We start from the raw sequence: 8,868 nt of genomic DNA on the forward strand, positions 1-8,868 counted from the left end.
TTCTTTCTATACAAGTTTAACTTTTTATTTTCACTAATTTTCTTTTTTGAGAAGAACATTACTTTACTTTTCTCCACTGAAAATTTAAAACCCCACTCTTCTCCCCATTTCTCCACTTGATCTATCCCTTCCTGTAGTTTCTTAACTATGTGATCTATGTTGCCTCCCCTCTTCCATAATGCCCCATCATCTGCAAACAAAGATCTTCCCATTCCTACTGGTATACTGTCGAATATATCATTTATCATTATTGTAAATAACGTTGGACTTATCACACTCCCCTGCGGTGTGCCATTCTCTACCACATAGCTCTCTGACACCTCCGACCCTATTTTAACTTGTATAACTCTTTCATTTAAAAAAATCCATAGTCCAGTTAAACATGTTTCGCTCAATTCCTATTCGATGCATTTTAATTAGCAATCCCTCTCTCCACAACATGTCATATGCCTTTTCCACATCAAAAAACACTGCTGCCACTGTTTCTTTATTTACTTGTGCTTTTCTTATATAATTTTCAATGCATACTACTGGATCCATCCACTGGATCCTGTTCCGACCTCTTCAAAACCCACTCTGATATCTCGTCACCAATCCCCTTATTTCTATATAATACATCAGCCTTTCATTTACCATTTTTTCCGTTATTTTACCTATATGGGATGTTAGTGCTATGGGCCTGTAATTTATTGTTTTACTATGATCTTTCCCCGGCTTTCTGATTGGTACTATTATTGCCTCCTTCCAACTTCGTGGTACATTCCCCTCTTTCCAGACTTGAATAATGATAATATCTTCTTTAATCCCCCCTCACTTAAATGTTTAATCATAGTGTAACATATCCCATCTTTGCCTGGCGCACTCCTTCTTGTATTCTCTATTGCTCGTTTCATTTCTCTAATTGTAAATGGTACATCTATTTCGTTTTCTCTACTTTCCTTTCTTTTTAACACCTCCCTGTTTTCGTCTTTCTTTTTCTTCCTTCCATTTCTTCCCTCGTCAGTTAAATTATTTGAACTGTGCACCGCAACAAAAGTTTTAACCATTAATTCCGCCTTTTCTTTATTAGTTATAGCCACTTCCTCTCAAGTTTGGATAAGTCCAATCCTTCCTATCCCCACCCATTTTCCTCAACATTCCCCATACTTCTCCTATCTTAGTTTTGCTCCCCATCGATCCACAAAATTTCCTCCAATACGACCTCTTTGCTTGTCTTATTGTTTTCCTTACCATTGCTTGCGCTTGCTTATACTGAATCAAATGTTGAAAGTTATGGTACCTTTTAACTAACTTAAACGCTTTATTTCTACTCTTTATTGCTTGTTTACATTTTTCATCCCACCATGGTACTAACTTGTTTTTCTTTCTCCCTGAACTTTTAGGTATACATCTGTCTGCTGCTGATATAATCCCCTGCTTTATGTCTCTCTCCATCATTTCCACCTCCACGTTATCATTAACCCGATCCAGATTTTCACTTTCCTTTGTAAACTCTATCCAATTTGCTTTTTCTAAGATCCATCTTCCCCCTACTCTCTCCGTGTCCTGTACTGTCTCTATATTTATTTTATTATATATAGGGTAGTGATCACTTCCTATGGTCCCTTTTTGATACACATTCCAGTCACACAGTGGTGCTAATACATACGTCACTATTGTCAGGTCTATAGCCGACTCCTTCCCAGTATTTACATCTATCCTTGTCCCTCGTCCATCATTCACACAAACCAGATTCTGTCCATCTAACATTTCTTCTACTGTTTCTCCTTTTTCTCACTCCCCCACAATGTATTATGACCATTAAAATCTCCACACCACACTGTATTTCCATTGCTCTTGCCCTCCATTTCTTCCAGTTTCTTTATATCTAACTTCCTGCATGAGTTATAAAAATGTATTATTGCCAACTTTCTCTTCCCTATCCATATTTCTATTATAATAGTCTCCATCTCAACTCCTATATCGATAACCCTGTAAGGAATGCCCTCTTTAACAAACGTGACACACCCACCTCCTACCCCTTCTTCCCTGTCCCTTCTGACTGCCATGTATCCTGTGATAATAAAATCTAAATTTGGTTTTAACCATGATTCCTGTATGCACAATATTTCCGGTTTTTCCTGCTGACTATATATGAATTGTTTAAATTCCTGACCATTAGCAATTAGACTTCTTGCATTCCATTGAAGGATTATCATTATTATTAATACTATCCAATACATGATGAATCTTGACTGGCCTGAACACTTAACTCGTCTCTCACTTCTTCCCATCGTATCCCTCTCATACCCAGATGATGCACTGCTGCTTTAACTATGATTTGTATTATTTCTGTTTTAGATTTAACATCTGCAGTCGCATTTATGACCCCTGCTATGAATGTCACCAATCTTTTTTTCTCCTCCACCATTTTCTTTTAAATTTCTTGCCCAATATCCGTCTCCACTTGTTTCTCTCTATGCTTCTGCTTATCATTCTCCTTTCCCGCTCTCCTGGCAGCTTCAGCATACGATATTTTCTCATTCACTTTCATCCGCTGCACTGTTATCTCTTTCTTCATAGCCTCACATCCCCAGTATGCTACACTATGTTCTCCTCCACAGTTACAGCATTTTGGTTTCACACCTGTCCCACATTTCCCATATTCATGGTCCCCTCCACACCTTGCACACCTTCTTTTCCCTGTGCACCTGCTAGCAATATGTCCGTACTCTTGACAGTTAAAGCACCTCATTGGTTTTGGGACAAATTCTCTAACATTATATTTAAAAAATCCAAATTATATTTCCTTTGGGATCGTTTTTGCATCGAATTCTATAATCACTGTTTCTGATTCTTTTTTCTCAGGCCCTCTTGTCATTCTTTTAACATCTTTAACTGTTGTATTTCTTACTCTCAGGTTTTCTATTACGACTTTCATACTGATTCCAAGGGGAACCCCTGTTATCACTCCCTTCCATCCAAAACTTCTCTGCTCTCCAACTCTCACCGTTTTTGTAACTTTCATTTTTCCTACACTCGCCATTTTCCGAGCTTTTTCCACTTGTGTATCTGTGTTATACCCGATTAGCAAGTTTCCATCTCCTAACACTTCAGCGTATTTGACTTCTCCTACTTGTGTTCTGATTATTTTTGTAATTTTTAATGGATCCATTTTTTTTAACTCCCCCTTCACCTTCAAATCTCATTACAACATTAAAGTTTCCCTTCTTCCTATTCCTTTCCTCATCTTCCTGTCCCTCACTCTCCGTGTCTTCTACGCTATCTTTATCTTCTTTCTTTCTCTTTCTCCCACTTTCCCCTTTACCCCTTCCTCCTCTCCCTACTTGCTCCCACTCACCACCCTCTTTATCAATCTCAAACTCCTCTTCACTCATCTCCGTATTGTTACAGCTCTCTTTATCCCCCTCCATTTTACACCCGCTTACAAAAAGTAGCGCTAGGATATCGCTACCGGACCTGTACAGGCCGTCGGCCGATATCCCCCACTCTACTCTCCGTAAGTTACTTTTCTACCTACCTTCTACACTCTAGTGATGATGTTAAACACTCTTTATTTCACTTTTTTTTCTCTCGTGTTGTTTTTTTTAATTTACCGCACTCCACCAAACTATCTGTCCCCCGGAAGTATCTCCTCATCGAAAACCGCCAACTCTCCTGACCTCCTCCAGCATCAACCTCTTCAACAGTGCTGTGGTTTACAGCTTGACGCCCAAAGACCCCTTCGAAACCTTCTTCTGTCCGCCTCCTCGTCTTCTTCGTCTTTTATTCTCAGGCAGACGAGATACAGCGATGACGTATTGCTGCCCCCTCAGTCCATACAGCAAACTATTGTCTCTTCAAATCTGCTCAGAGCATACATTTCAAGATGATAACACTTTCGAAAACTGTGATACAATGCAAATATTTTTGGAATGTGCCAAAATGGCCCTAGAACACACTCTATAATATTACAAAAATGTTGTGGAGAAAAGAGTAGTCGGACTCACATTTGCAGCCTCTTATGGTGAACTTATTAACAAGAACAACACAGAAACGTACATGGCAACATGCACGGAAATTCCCAGTAACCTTAGTTTGTGAGATCTTTTATACATCCTGATATCATTATGTGCGTATGTGGCTATAGGGGCTATCTTCTTTTCTTCCTTCTTTATTTCTTACTCTTTTAACCACTCTTGAGAAATGACGTGACTGCTTTACCCGTTGAGCTGGCTGGGTGCCAACACAGACGGTAAAACAACTGTTTTCCCCCTATATTTTCATTTATTCAACACAACAAACTTCACTACCAGCTTTCTCTACGTAAGCCGCATTAAACGTCAACAGCAACACAGATGGCTCCAAATTCAAAGCATACTTATTATTCCTCCAGCAACATCAGCACAAATCAGTGCAACTGACTAAACAATAGTAAATAGCTCCTAATTAATTCTGGCCCCTAACTGTTACTGCTGGGGCATAACAATTACATTTCTACACATTAAAGTACGTATTCTCTAAGGGACATGGGAAAAATAAATTAAACGTTTCTAGTGAGCATGAGATACTTTCTGTATCTCGGGCGCACCAGAAAGTATTGCATGCGCGTGTGATGTCTGGGAGACCATCCACTGCATTTCGGTTTGTGTTTCTGTGTGAAAATTACAGTACAGGAGTTAGTTCAGCTATATTTTAACCTGGGACTTCATTATGAGGACATTGCTGCTTTACTCGCAAGTCGTCACAGTCATGTGTCTGAAAGACATTTAAAACGAATTTTGAAGTCTTGTAGACTGTGCAAGGGATACATCACTTTGGATCGCATAGTTAATTTCAGTCTTGAACAGTTACAAACATCTGGCCAAGTCTTTGGGTATAGGTGGATGTACACAAAATGCAAGGATAATGGATTACATGTCAAGTAAGAAGAAGTAAGCGTAATTCTAAGAGAACTTGACCCGAGGGGTGTTGAACTCAGGAAGGAGATGGCTCCATCATGAAACTATTTTGCAAAAGGGCCCATTTATATTTGTTACTTGAACTCCGATGACAACCTGAAGCCATTTGGTATCTGTATCAATGGCTGCACTGATGGCTTTCCCCGGAGAATTATCTGGATGAATGCATTTACCACCAGCAGTGACGCAAAAATCTGCTACTGCATGGAGGCAGTCCAGAGATTAGGTGGTTGTCCAAGGATTGTCAGAGGCGACAGAGAATGTTAAAGTCAGAGACAGGGCCTCTGCTGCCCAAAAGTGACTGCACCCTGTAACTCTAGATTGGAAGGGTACATGGTAAACTGTCACAGACCACAGGACACAGATGCTAGGTCGATTTCAAGGGAAGAAGGTATATTTGGAATAAACAAGTTGAGGATCTCCAGACAGAGCAAAAACAAGGGGCTATGAAAATCCTAAGCGCTCTCATCAATAGCTATATATCAGGATAGTGCAGCTGTGAAAATGATCGAAACAAAAACTCTCTCCACGCCAGGAGGAAAACAGAACAGGCTATGAACGATTACAATATAAGCTTTTACACTCTCCTTATGAGGCGGACTTAAACAAAAGACGCTCACCTGATAAACAGGGCACAAACGCTACAGAACAAAAAACTCACCACAAAGGGAGGTACTGTAAAACTTAACCATTAACTATAAGCACTGCTTTAATGGAGGCACAACGGGATCTCTGAAAACAAAACACAAAATCACTCCACTAGCGGAGGAACTATGAAACTTAGACAATTAACCTCCTCTAACGGAGGTTTCTATGAAATGGCTACAAATCAAAATCGCTCCAAAAGGGAGGAACAAAACAGACTGAAAACTTACAGAGGCTAAACTCGATCTATGAAATAAATTACAAACAAAACTAGCCCTGTAGGAGACTCGCTCAACTACAGGCTCGTGGATACAAGTCTGTGGATTTCTGTGGGACAAGGCGCTAGAGTGACGAACGAGACAGGTTACAAAACACATGCACAAATTTGAGCACATGAGGAGCCATGGGGAACAGGTGGAAACACTTTGGGAATCAGGGAAGGCAATGAGACGCTTGACACTGGAGGAAGGGCAAGGTACCTGAAACGAGAGGGAAGTTAATATTTCAAAATAAAACAGGAAATGACGAGACAAGACATGAATAAAAACCTAAAACGTGACATAAACTATGGTACATGCACATGGTTTCCTCTGTTGTTCATGTTAAAAAGACAGAATGTACTTCACATAATACATATTACTTAATTCAAATGCAACTTGGGATATCACTTAAAACCTTACAGAACCTGTACAGATGTATAAAATTACATGTCAGGAGATTGGGCTTCATAAACTGTGGGTTGCCTTTGGCCAAGGCCGCAATCTGAGATGGATTCCCACCCACAAACTCCTTTTGTCCATTGGACTGCAGCAGAGCAAAGGCATTCTCTTCTTCTATGCCTTCACTGGCTACGATGTTGTGTCAGCCTTCCATGGTAAAGGCAAGAAGACTGCATGGCACACCTTGGATGTCTTTGCTGAGGCTTTTGATGCATCACCAACAATACATGATGCTGACATGAAGACATTGGAAAACTTTGTGGTCATGATGTATGACCGATCCAGTACAGCTGATGGTGTTGATGATGCGAGGCTGGACATGTTTGCATGGAAACAGAGGCCATACGAAGCCATCCCTCCTACTAGAGCTGCTCTACTCCAACATGTGAAGCGTGCCGCCTACCAGACAGGATGCATATGGGGTCAATCACTAGTTTGTGAACCAGAAATACAAAGTCCTGCTGGCTGGGGATGAACCAAGTTCAACTGATCTGTGGCAGATCTTGAGGACCAATCTCCCCCCTACTGTGGAAAGTTGCCAAGAACTGACCATTGTTGTTGCAAATCTGAATGTCATGGAAGGTGCAAATGCTACCACTTTGGTCTGACTTGCACAGCACTGTTTAGCTGCAGATGTGAAGATTAAGCTCTGTTCTATATGTTAATTAGAGCATGGTTTAGATTATTATATATTTTAACACAACTGTTGATTGGAGAATGTTAAGGTTATTCGCATTACAGATGTTAAAGTGAAATTTGGCAATTGATTAAAAAATGTTTAGGTTATAATTAACTGTAACATTTTGCTTGTTGTATGCCATGCTATACAAATGATATGTACAGTAAGCAAAGGGTTCAGCCCTTCATGAGCAAATAAATTGACCATTTTTGTACATTTGTAATACATATTTTGCTGGAATAATGCTGTTTTTATGCATATTTTGTACATTATTTTTAGAAAATGTTCTGAGTGAATGGCAGAAATAGATATAAAAAGGATTTCTGATCTATAAATTTGAAATTTCCAGAGTTAAGTACCTATCATTTGACAACAGAATCATTGAAAGCGGCGGTTGGAAATTCTAAAATGGCAGCCATTTTTAAAAATGGCCACCATTTTGGAATGACAGTGGCTAGCAGAGAATACTTCCTGCTTCTGAAGAGTGCAGACATGTCTCTGCTTCCTCCCTCTGCTTACTGCTTTATTTGTGTCATGAACGTGGTGTGGAAGGGCCTGGATGCAGATATTGCAAAAAAGTTTTATTTAGGCACAAACAAAAAGCGCGGCTGAGCTGGATTACAAAAAAAACTTATCCGTGAACATGAAAAACTTACAAAACAAAACATGGCTTGAACTATGAAAACAAGACTATGACTCTGGACAATGACTATGGGCAAGAACAATTAACAATCAACCTGACAACATGAATGGTGGTGAGGATCTGGCATTGCACTGAGGGAAACCTGGAAACTAAATACTGTGGGGAGGTGATTGATGATGGGGTGCAGCTGTGGAACAAAAACGGGTGACTTGAGAGAACCTAATGTGACAAGGGAAAAAACATGACAAGAAATTCCTAGGACTGCCTTCTTTTACCTTCGTAATATTGTTAAAATCAGGAACATCCTGTCTCAGGGTGATGCAGACAAACTAGTTCATGCATTTGTTACTTCAGGATTGGACTACTGTAATTCTTTATTATTGGGCTGTCCCACATATTCTCTGAAAAGCCTCCAGCTGATCCAAAATGCTGCAGCCAGAGTTCTGATGAGAACTAACAAGAGAGATCATGTTTCTCCAGTTTTAGCTTCTCTTCATTGGCTCCCTGTTAAATTCAGAATAGAATTTAAGATTCTTCTTCTCACATATAAAGCTCTAAATGACCGAGCTCCATCATATCTTAAAGATCTCATTGTAAGATATTTTCCTAACAGAGCACTTTGCTCCCAAACTGCAGGTTTACTTGTTGTTCCCAGAGTTTCTAAAAGTAGAATGGGAGGTAGAGCCTTCAGTTATCAGGCCCCTCTCTTGTGGAATAAGCTGCCAGTAAATGTGCAGGAAGCAGACACCCTTTCCACTTTTAAGATTAGGCTTAAAACTTTCCTTTTTGATAAAGCTTATAGTTAGGGATGGCTCAGGTGATCCTGAAACATCCCATAGTTAAGCTGCTATAGGCTTAGACTGCTGGGGGACCTCATCTGTCACAACTTTCCTCACTTTGCTCTCTTTTTCCCCCTGTTTAATTTCTCAATTGATTTTATGTACATGTGACATTATTGTGGTTATTAACTTGTGTTTCCCTGTTCCAACAGATGTCCTTTGAATGGTGTTTATGGTGTTTTTCCCCCCTCTTTTCTGTCTTCTCAAACCCCAGCTGGTCGAGGCGGATGGCCACCCTTCCTGAGTCTGGTTCTGCCAGAGGTTTCTTCCTGTTAAAAGGGAGCCGTTCCTTTCCACAGTCGCCACAGGCACGCTCAGGACGGGAGATTGGACTGAAGACATGTTTCGGTGCAATCTGTTGGTTTCCTTAGCTAGGATATTATTTTTGAATTGGCTCTATATG

The sequence above is a fragment of the Leuresthes tenuis genome, unplaced genomic scaffold (assembly GCF_036924035.1).
Source record: "Leuresthes tenuis unplaced genomic scaffold, fLeuTen1.0.hap1 SCAF_14, whole genome shotgun sequence".
NCBI classification, from domain to species: Eukaryota; Metazoa; Chordata; class Actinopteri; order Atheriniformes; family Atherinopsidae; genus Leuresthes; species Leuresthes tenuis.